Below are 12,272 nucleotides of genomic sequence, written 5' to 3'. Positions count from 1 at the left end.
TTACGCTAGGGTGTCTATACGGTATTTACACATGTGAGTTTGATTTATTTTGCTTATGAGGATGGTGTTGCATCCATTTATTTATAAATATCTCAATGTGATCATTCTTTATAGCTCAGTAGTACTCTATTGTATAAAATTACCACTTCATTTTATCCATTCCTCAGTTGATGGACACTTAAGTTGTTTCCAAGATCTGGCTATTACAAATTGTGCTGCTACAAACATGGGTGCACATGTATCACTGTGGTATGATGTTTTCAGTTCTTCTGGGAATATGCCTAGAAGCAGCATAGCTGGATCAATAGTACTTCCAATCCCAACCTTTTGAGAAATCTCCAGACTGACCTCCATAATGGTTGCACCAGTCTATACTCCTACCAACAGTGCAAAAGAGTTCCTTTTACCCATAGCCTCTCCAGCATTTGTCATTGGTGGTTTTCTTGATCCTGGCCAATTCTTTCAGGAGTGAGATGGAATCTCAGTGTGGTTTTAATTTGCATTTCTCTAATTACTAATGATGATGATCATTTTTTCATATATTTATTTGCCATTTGTATTTGTTCATCTGAGAATGGTGTGTTCATCTCAGTTGCCCATTTTTGGATTGGGTCTTTGAATTTTGGGGGTCTGATGTTTTTTAATTCTTTATATGTTTTTGACAGAAGTCCTTTGTCTGAGGGACAGTTCACTAAGATGTTTTCTCAGTTTGTGGGTTTTCTTTTCACTATTCTGGAGATTTCTTTTCCATGCAGAAACTTTTTAATAATACATATCAGTTATTGATTCTGGGATGTATTTCCCATGTAGTTTGATTGCTATTCATGAATTCTATACCTACTGCTATGTCTTCAAGACTTTTATCTAATTTGTATTCCAATAAATTTAGTATTTGTATTTTAATATGCAGATTTTTGATCCATTTAGATTTTAGTTTAGTACAGGGTTATAGGCATGGGTCTAGTTTTAGTTTTCAGCATATGGAGAGCCAATATTTGCAATGCCATTTATTAAAGACTGTTGTTCTTCCAGTGAACATGTTTGGCACCTTTATCAAAGATAAGGTGGTTGAGTGTCTTTGTAGTTGTGGTTGTATCTTCTAATCTATGCCATTGGTCTTCAGATCTATTTACAATCCAGTACCATGCAGATTTTATTACAGTAGTTTTGTAGTATAACTTCAAGTCTGGATTGTAATGCCTCTTGCCTTGCCTTTGCTGCTTAGAATTGTCTTTGCTATTCTAGGTCTCTTCTGGTTTCACATGAGTTTTAGGAGTGAATTCACTAGATCTATGAGGCATGTTGATGCATTTTCACTGGGATTGCTTTGAATCTGTATAGCAGTTTTGGGAGAATGGTCATTTTCACAATATTTATTCTTCCTATTCATGAACAAGAGATGTCTTTCCAATTTCTGGTATCCTCTCTGATTTGTTTTTCAGGGTATCATAATTTTCCCTGTATAAATCTTTTATTTCTTTTGTGAGATTAATTCCTAAGTATTTCATTTTTCTGGATGCTAATTTGAAGGGTGTGGTTTCTCTTTTTTCTCTCTCAGTGATTTTGTTGTTAATGCATAGGAATGCTATTGATATTTGAGTACTGACTTTGTATCCAGCTATTGCTGAATTTATTTGTTATATCTAGGAGTCTTTCAATGGAGTTTTGGGGGTCTTCTATGTAGAGTATCATGTCATCTGCTAACAATGATAATTTAAATTCCTCTTTTCCTATCTTTACCCCTCTATTTCTCTCTCTTGTCTAATTGCTCTAATAGTATTTCCAGTACTATGTTGAATAGGAGCACTGATAAGGGACATTCTTGTCTTGTGCCTGATTTTAAGGTAAAGGCCTTCAGTTTTTGGCTATTTAATATGATGCTGGCTGTTACTTTGTCATAGATGGTCTTTATCATATTGAGGTAAAAACCATCTATTCCAATTTTCTGTAAACTTCTTATCATGAATGAGTGCTGGGCCTTATCAAAAGCTTTTTCTTTCTCTATAGAAATGATCATGTGATTCTTATTTTTGGCTTTATTTATATGGTAGATTACATTTATTGATTTACCTATGTGGAACCATCCCTGCATTCCTGGGATGAATCCCACTTGGTTGTGGTGTATAATATTGATGATCTGCTGAATCCTGTTTGCCAATATTTTACTGAGGAGTTTTGCATCTGTGTTTATTAGAGAAATTGGCCTGTAGTTCTATTTTACAGCTGGGTCTTTCTCAGGTTTTGGTACTGGAGTAATAATTGCTTCCAGGAATTACTTAGGATGAATTTCTTCACTTTAGATTTCATTGAAAAGTTTAAAGAGTGTCAGCATTAAGTCTTCTTTGTATTTCTTGTAGATTTTTGCAGTGAATCCATCTGGGCCTGGGCTCTTCTTTGTAGGTAAGGACTTAATTACATTGTCAATTTCATTAATAGAAATTGGGTTATTCAGAAGTTTTACATCTTCTTGACCTAGCTTTGGTGTTTCATATGTTTCTAGGAATCTGTAAATTTCTTCTGTTGTATTGAATCTATGAGAGTAGAGGTTTTTGAAATAGGTGTTAATGATCTTCTTTTTTTTTTCTATATTTCCAGAGTCTGTAGTGATTTTACCTTTTTCATTCCTTATTGCATGGATTTTAACTTTTTCTTTCCTATTTAAAGTATGGTTGCCTAGGGGCTTATCAATTTTTTTTTTTATTTTTCAAAGAACCAACTCTTTGGTTCATTGATTCATTGGACTGTTTTCTCAGTCTCTAATTTATTAATTTCTGTTCTGATTTTTATAATTTCCTCCCTTCTTTTGGTTTGGGCTTGACTTCTTCTATATATTTCTGGTGTAGCATCAGGTTGTTTATTTACATTCTTTCTCTTTTACTGATGTGGGAACTCAGTGCAATAAATTTTCCTCTGAGGACCACTTTCATTGCATCCTACAGATTCTGATAATTTGTATTTGTATTTTTGTTTGCTTGTAGGTATTGATTTATTTCTTCTTTAATTTCCACTGTGACTCACTGATTGCTCAAGAGTGGACTGTTCAATTTCCATGTGTTTTCGAGTTTTTGGAATTTCTTTTATCATTAACTTTTAGTTTCACTGCGCTATGATCTGATAACATGCACGGGATAGTTTCAACTCTTTTGCATTTACTTAAATATGTTCTGTGGGCTAGTATACGGTCTATTTTAGAATGTCCCATGTACTACTGAGAAGAATGTATATTCTGATGTTGTTGGATGGAACACTCTGTATATGTTCAAGTCCACTTGTTCACAGGTGTGATTCAGTTCTGTTATTTCTTTGCTGATTTTCATTCTTGTTGATCTGTCCCTTGGTGTCAATGGTGTGTTAAGGTCTCCTGTTATAATTGTGTTATTACTTATTTGATTTTTCATTTCTGTTACTACTTGCTTTGTATAGCTAGCTGCTCTGGAATATGGTGCATATATTTCAGATTATCTCTTCCTCCTAAAGTTTTCACCTAACTATTATGTAGTGACATTCCTTATCTCTTAGGATAATTCTTGGTTTGAAGTTCGTATTTTCTGCAAACAGTATAGCTCCCCTTGCTTTGTTTTGGGTTCCTATTCCAGGAAGTATTGTTTTCCATCCTTTGACTTTCAGTCTGTGAGTTTCCTTTTGGGTTAGATGGATTTCTTGTAGATAGCATGTGGTTAGATGCTGTTCCTTGTTCCATTCTGCCAGTCTGTTTCTTTTAATTTGTGAAGTGAGATCATTTTAATTAATGGTTATAACAGTTATATATTGGTTTACTGTTGACATGTTATCTTTCTGCTGTTGCATCTTTATCTTTCTGTTCTGTTTAATTGTCTGCCTTACCTAGTGGTTTTATTTCTATGTGTATCTAGATTGTGTTTCAGTATTCTTTGTAGGGTTGGTTTGGTGATCATGAAGTTCTTCAGCTATTCTTTATCATGGAAGTATCTTAAGTCTCCATCTATTTTGAAGGAATGTTTTGAGAGGTACATCAGTCTAGGTTGGAAATAATTTTCCTTTAGGATCTGAAAAATTTCACTCCATGCTCTTCTTGACTTCATTGTTTGTGTTGAGAAGTCTGCTGTGATTCTGATAGGTTTTCCTTTATAGATAATCTGTCTTTTCTCTCTGATAGCTTTTAATATTCTTTTCTTTTGTTGGATTTCTGGGATGGTGATTATTATATGTCTGTGTGTAGTTTTACTTTGGTTATGGCTATTTGAAGTTCTATATGCTTCACTAATCCACATGTCAGTTTCCATTCTCATGTTTGGGAAATTTTCAGCTATTACTTCTGTAAATTGCCTCTTGATATCATTTGTGTTGTCCCCTCTTTTTAATTTTTCCCTATCAAGATTATGTTATTTTTCTTTGCATCATCATGCAGTTGTTGAATTGTTATTTCCTGATTCCTTGTTATTTTTAAAAGTTCACTAGCTGCAATCTTGTCTTCAAGGCCTGGAAACTTATCTTCACTTTCGTTGAGGTAGTTTTGATAACTTTCAATGATATTTTTAATTTCCTGTATATCTCTTTAAATCTGCTTCATGTATTCTGTTTGTTTCTTACATTGTTCATCCAGGCATTCTATCTTTTTGCTTTATTCCTCTAATTTTTAAACTCTGTCTTCTTTAGGTGTGTTCAGCATCTCTTTCTTCTTTTAGTTGGGAGATTTCTTTTTACCTGGGAGATTATTTCTAATTTGAATTCCTTTAAAGCTTCTCAAAGTTGCTTGTCTATTTCAGTTGGTATATTTCAGGTATTTCAGGTGTATGGTATAGATTGTCTTCTATGTAGATTGCTTCTAGGCTTTCTTGGGATGGGCTGCAGTTTTGAGATTGCACTTTGGTCTGTTCCCTTGTCATTTTGCTATATTTCAATGTTTCAAGTGATGTTCCAAAGCTTTCCCTGGGCATGTTGGAAATATTCTCTTATGCTCTTAGCTCCTGGGACTGAATGGAGATTGCTAAGCATGGTCCAGTCAGGCTCACAGGACCTCCCGTGCCACCTCCAGTGTTCCAGGAAGCTGGGCGGGCAGCTAACTACTGTGGATGAAGTTCCAATGGTCTCCCTGGGAAAGCACCAATCCCCTAGAACTCACTTCACGTGCCCTCAGCTCCCCTGATTGTAGAGGGTTTCTGGGCATGGTCTAGTGGGGCCACAAAACCTCCCAAGCTTAGTCTAGTGTGGCTGGAATCTGGCTGGGTTCTTGACCTCTGGGAACATTGATCTTAAACTCTCCCTGGAACCTCACCGGTGTGCAGGAATTCAAATCTGGCAGCCCAGTTCCCTAGATTGAAAGAAGGTAACTGCGCATAGCCCAGCCAGTCCTAAAACCTGCAGAGCCCAGTCTAATGTGGTTGGAAGCTGGGCAGGTCCTTGACCACTGTGAATGATGATTGTAAACTCTCTGGGATCTGAGCTGGAGTGCAGGAACTCACCTCAGGCAGCCCAGTTTCCCAGATTGAAATAGGGTCACTGGGCATGACCCAGCAATGCCAAGAAAACTGCAGAGCCCAGTCTAGTGTGTCTGGAAGCTGGATTGGTCCTTAACCACTGGAAATGATGATCTTAAACTCTCCCAGGACCTGAGATAGTGTGCCATGCTACTGTTCTCTTTCAAAAGGAAGAGCAAGTGTGCTGAATACTAGTAGTTATATACTAGCATTATAGAATTATTGGTTTTACTCAAAAAGTAAGCATTTTTTACAACTTTCTTGACATTTCCAACCTTACAATGGTATTGCGTTTTTTTTTTTTTTTTAGCTGTGAGTGGCAAAAATGCCCTTATGAAAAAGAAGTTGTGTTTCAAAATGGGCAATGGGAGAACAAGCTAAAGCTTTAGTATCTTCTGCAATGTGGTATACAGTTTTCTAGAAGTTTATATGTACTAGTCATTTTAAATTCATATGGATCTAAATGGATATTCAAACACAGAGAAGTGTGTAAATGATAGGTCAGAAGAGCTTTTTACTTCATTCAGGTATGAAATCCTATTTTCAAGACTTACTTCAGAATTTAAAGCAATGCAGTTTTGGGACCATCCATTTTATACTGTGATAATTGAAAATAAAAACTTTTTTTTTGTTGGTACCAGGGATCACATTCATGACTTCATGCTTGCCAAGCAGGCTCTTATACCATTGAGCTAACTCCCCAGCCCCTAATATGTTCTATTTTTTTCAAACTAAAGAAAACTTTTTAGTTGATTACATTGGATAGCCTTAATTATTGCCTCTCAGTCAATTTCTCATAAACATTGTCTTGTATATAATTTCTCATAAACATTAAGGAAAGACAAAGAGTATAAAGGAGGTTGTTTATGTTTAAAGATATGTTTACTTGCATCTAAGAAATAGGTCATCCATACTCAAGCTTATATTTTGCAGAAAATATGCAAGGAGTAAAATGAAAGCATTGCTAATATTTTCCCCCAATGTTACAATCTGAAATTTCTGAACTTTTTCATCATTATTTCCAAAAAAGTAATACTTAAATTATTATTATTAAAAATCAGTTATATTATTAAAATCAGGTTAAATGTATTTCTTGTATAAAGAATATTGATGGACCCTATCTCTTGATCCACTCTCTGCTTGTGTTTCTTTTTATTGGTAAATCAAAGCCATCTATATTAGTGGTTATGGCCAACACACTCTGCCTTGTCTCTGCCATGCTATTTTCCTGCCATTGGTTGCCCTCCCATTTCATTATCTGCCCTACTCAATGACTCTCTCTGCTGCTGTTCCTGAAAATGTGATCTTTTTAAAAATCTCTTTGTAGAATGTCTTTCAGTATTTTTTTGTAGAGTTAGTTTGGTTGTCCTGAATTTCTTTAGTTGTTCTTTGGCATGGAGGTATCTTTTTTCTCCATTAATTCTGAAATAATTTTTCAGAGTACGTCAGTCTGGGTTGGAAGTTGTTTTCCTTCAGGACTTGAAACACTTTGTTAAAGTTCTTGACTTGATGGTTTTTGTCAAGAAGTCTGTCATGATTTTGATGAATTTTCCTTTGTAAATGATCTATTTCTTTTCTCTAACAGCTTTTAATATTCTGTTCTGGTGTTGAATATCTGGGGTCTTGATTATTATATGTCTGGATGTAGATTTATTTTGGTTACGGCTAGCTAGAGTTCTATATGCCTCACTTATCTGAACATGACTTTTTAAAAAGTTTTCTGAAATTATTTCTGTACACAGACTTTTAATGTCATTTGTGTTGACCACTGCTTTTTCACTCACACCTATTTTTCTTAAGTTATGTTTCTTTTGATTGTCTTGAATCTGTTGAATTGTTAATTTCTTGTTCCTTGTTATTACTAAGAGATATTTCCTTCTATGATTACAAGCTGCAATCCTGCTTTAGGTTTTAAAGCATCTTTAGTTTCTTTCAAACAGTTTTGCCAACTTTCAATGAAATTTTCAATTTCTAGGACATCTCTTTGAATCTGTTTCATGTATTCTAAATCTTTTCTATATTGTTCATTCAAGGTTTCCCTTATTTTCCTATGCGCTTCTATTCTTCCATCTTCTTTAGAGGTGCTTAAAATTCTTTTATTATGTCTTTCATTTCTTCTTTTATCTGAGATAATATTTGTTTTCTGATTTCTTTTATAGCCTCATGAAGTTGTTTCTTTGCTTCAGTTGCCATCACTTCATAAACTTCAAGTGTGCTACTCACGCTGTCTTCCTTCTTTACATCTCCTGGACCAGCTCTGCTTGGGTGAGAGGCCAGAGACTGCTTTTTTCTTCCCCATCTTGACATATTCCTGGATTCTTCTGGACAAGTTGGTAGTGGGTCCCAGGCATTCCCACATTGGTTACAATTTCTCTGAAACAATTCTCTGGTTCTTCTAGCCAGTACTGTTTTCCGGTATCTGATGGTGGCCATTGGATGTGCCGGTACAAGGCTTTTTTCTACTCTTCCAAGCCTGCATTGGCTCACTGAAGGCTGGTGGAGTGCACACTGGGTGGCTGGCCATTGAATCCTAGTTGGTTACCAGTGGGGATATTTGATGATGTCTGCCAGATTGTGTAAGAGGGTGGGGCTGGCATGAGCCTCCAGGATTAGCTGGTTATTAGCAGATAAACTTGGTGATAGTTGCTGGAATGTTTGTGGGAAGGGGGCATAGTGAAAGCAGTTTCTACTGGCCTGCTCTCAGCTAGGAGTTGCTGGAGGGAGCAGGCCACAGTTGTGGTTCTGGGCTTATCTGGGCTGACTCCAAAATGGCTCCTGGATAATTGCCCTTTCCTGTGGGAGAACTGAGCCCTCTACACTCATCATCAGCCAGTGCAGACCTCTGAAACTACTGCTTTCTTCCACCACTACACCTGTTTGCTGAGGCCGGCAGGCTTGCCAGCCACTAGTCACTGTGACTGCATGTCCCCAGTTCCAACAGCTCCTATCACACAGTGGGTCCAGCTCCAGGCAAAGGCACCACTAGCTACTGCCTCCTTCTCCATGTAAGTTTTTCTACTTTACTCATTGTATTACTCTGTGGGCTTCAATTCTCACTTTAGATTTTTTCCTGCATCCAGAAGACCTGCTTCCTTTCTTCTTGTCTTCCCCACAATACCAGCATCTGGACTATTTCAGAGAAGCTGTTTACTCTGCTGCTTACTGTTACACCATCTTCCTGGAAGCCCTATGAATAATTTGCATGAGTATCATTATTTATATGCAAATATTTACAAATGTACATAAATTTATGGATCAGTGTACTTGTTTATAACTATACTATGCCTTCATCTGGGAATCTCTGAAAAACTTGATCTTTTCTTTCTTCATTTATAGTGTAGTGAAATATTGATATATTTTGAATTTTGACAGGAAATAACTGTTTCTGCTTTTAGATATTGAAGACTGCAGAAGTGAAAAGAAAGTTGCACCTCTGAAAATTGTTACCACTCTTGAGGATCTGTATGTTCTGGAAAATGAAAACGAACAGAGCAAATGTCCCCGTAAAATATTCTGTGGGTAACTGGAAAAAAAAAAAAAACATGGTGCAAATATGGCCTCTATTTGTTATTTTCAACCCTACTATCTATCTGAGCCTTCATCCACCTATTCATTCATTATTCAATAGCACCCCAGTACACTGGATTACAGGGTTAATGCTATAAAGTTTTGTTGTATTCAGACTTCAGATGACTCTCATCTCAGAGTAGTGAACACTGATTAAACTCAGCAAATCATCAATTCATTATATTCACTATGATCTATTAATGCATTTAATGCTTTTTGTAATCTCCTTAGTAAAAGGAACAAAAGAAATATTTCGTTAATTGAATGTTCTATAAAGTTTATTCACAGTTTCTAACTAATACATAGATCCTAGTAGTGATCTTCCTGTGTGCACCATGGCCTGACAGTGTTATTGTCATAAAGTTTGGAAAATAGGCAATGGTTTGTTCATTATTCTCTAAATATTATCTCAAATATAATTAATTTCATTGAGATGCCAGAACAAAAGTTACATTCATAGCAAAATTATTTTCTTTATATTCTCTCTGGCAATTCCTCCCCTGTCTTTATCAGCATTTCTACTTCTTTCCTCACAGAGTGAACTCTATTAATGATTTAAAATCAATAAAAAATTGAATTTAACATTATTAAATGATTATATTTAAAGAATTTCTTTTGATGTTTGCGATTTAGAGCTAAAAAAAATTGAGGAGATAATACAGAACATAGTTAATGGAACACTAGAAAATATACTCCTTCTTCTGAGTTACAAAATTACATCTAACTGAAAGACAAATATTTACCACACAAGTATTGGAGGAATGTCTGACATGTACTTCAGGCTGGCTGTGAATTAGTGATTCTCTCCCTCAGTCTCTTGACCACAGGGATCGTTAAAAAATTTGCCTTTTATAGGAACACAGATAAAATATCTTACAAAATATTAAAATATTTATTATTACATAGAGGAATGTAAATAAGAGCAGTCATTGGGTAAAAATCAAGTGAATATATAAAGCAAGGTAAGAATACACTGATATTCTTTTTCCGCTCATTTATTTGGTTCACTTTTCCTTCTGACTACATATATTAGCGATGTGATAAAAATATATAGTGAATGTTATTTGAAATTTTTGTTTTAGTAAAACACACATTGCCATTAATCCAACATAAAATGACAATAATCCCACTTGATTTGAACACACTTATTACATTGCTCTTGCCATTTTCTGAAGCCTTTCTGGAAATGCTATTTCATGAGTGTGTTTATGAGGTATGATTATGAGGTATGTTTATGAGGTGTGCTGAATGCTATTGCCAAGTGTCGTCGATTGGAAAGACAGGCTCATAGCATTACCTGTGTCCTCATCCACCTTGTTCACAGGGTATGACACTGTGTAACTTATTGCTTCCCCAAAGGCAAAATGGCCATGAAAGATAAATACTTTGAATAGAATCAAGATTTTGAGGCAGACATAACAATGCAACTAAAGACTCTAGTGAAAGAAAATTTATAGAACTGCTTTTAAAAAATGGCAGGAACAATGGGGTAGATGTATTCAGAGAAGAACAGTATCATAATGGGGATTAATGACAATGTGTTTTTTCCTGTAATAAATTTAAGTATTCAATATATTTTACCTTTAAATCAAGAAATATATTTATTTTATTATGAGTGCTGAGTATATTCATCATGGTGAATTTATACACATATAGAGCACATCTTGATGCTTTTTACATGCTGTGTTTTTTTTAAAGAGGGAAAAAAACAAAAGAAACAAACAACAACAAAAATCCAAAACTATAAAATTTCAAAACACGATGACAGGAGTATAACAATGTTTTTCTATTACATATTGTTATTAAAAGGGTTGCTCAAATTCCCAGATATCAGGGTGTGAAATTATGAACAATACGGACACTAATTGTTCTTTTCCATGAACTAATAGAATTAGTAGTACAGTTACCTTACCTATCTTGTGTATGTTTACAAATTGTATTTTTATCTCATCCTGTGTGTGTACATATACCTATACAGACTTCCAAAATTAGTCAGTTGTATAATACTTACTTAGAATTCATGATTAATAAAGTCTTAATGATTAAATTTTCTTAGGCCAGTGATCTCTTATTATTATCTTAAGGGTTTTAGTGTTTCATGAGTGATTATTGCTTTGTTGGGAGTGTTTTTCAACATTTAGGGCTTAAGAATATGGATAAGTAATACTTACATTCACTTACTTAACTTGTGTTTGTTATTTTCCCATACTAGTGATTTTCACTCTTAGATGTTACCTTCCTTTTCAAAATCTTACAAAAGCAGATTGATATTCTCCTATTTCTTTACAGCATTCCTGAATAAAGAATTAATAATTAAATACAATTTCTTTAAATGTTTGTGTTATGAAAAATGACATTAAAATGTAGGCTATTTCATGGAAGAATAATGATAAGAAATAGTTGAGTGTTTATAGACACTTAATCTGTGAGAAAATGTATTTCTGCTATATACTTTGACAATTTACCTGTATTTTCTTTACATTAGCATATATCAGAGACCAGGCTTAACAGTCAAGGAAACAAAATCAATTCACTTATCCTGTGTTTAGTCAGACTCAGACATTGTCCTAAGACTACCAGATTCCTTTAATGATACATCTGAGTTTGGAGACTCATTAACCAAAAGACCTATGCCTGGACACTGTTTTATAATTCTCAACTACTTCCAAAGTGATTTTCTTGAATATTAGTAAGGAGAATAGATACTTCTGTGAAGAAGATTATTGCAAGATAAAGATATTATTACAGATTTCTAATAGAGAGCTATTAGTAATTCAAATATCAAAATGTCCAATATATTCTATAGAAGCAAAATCACACTATTCTATACACTGTCAATTTACTTTAGCACTTCAGTAGGAAAATATTTTTCTAACAGTTGAAAGAATCTGAATACAAATTCAATATAAAAGTTTGCCCAGACTGATTCTGACTTCTCCTTTAAAGTAAAATTGGCAGAATTAGGGAAAATTTCATTCAGTTAATCTACTTTTAAGAAATATTATCAGAAGAAAAACTATAAGATGCATAGTTTATTAATTTACTTAAAATATAGTTACAAATGAGATCAATCACTGTGACTATAACTTAAGATAGCTAAGCCGTGGTTTTAGCCAACTACAAAAAGACATTAGTCACAGCAGTTACATCTAACTGGAGAAATGAAATGGGTTATTTAGAATGAATTTTCATGAAGAAAGGTGGATAGCAGTTCATTCAGCCTTGTATGGAGCCATCATGTTCACATAA

Source organism: Cavia porcellus, unplaced genomic scaffold (genome assembly GCF_034190915.1).
Source record: "Cavia porcellus strain 051 isolate PalLab524CR breed Dunkin Hartley unplaced genomic scaffold, mCavPor4.1 scaffold_8, whole genome shotgun sequence".
NCBI classification, from domain to species: Eukaryota; Metazoa; Chordata; class Mammalia; order Rodentia; family Caviidae; genus Cavia; species Cavia porcellus.
Note: the sequence above shows the minus strand (reverse complement) of the source record.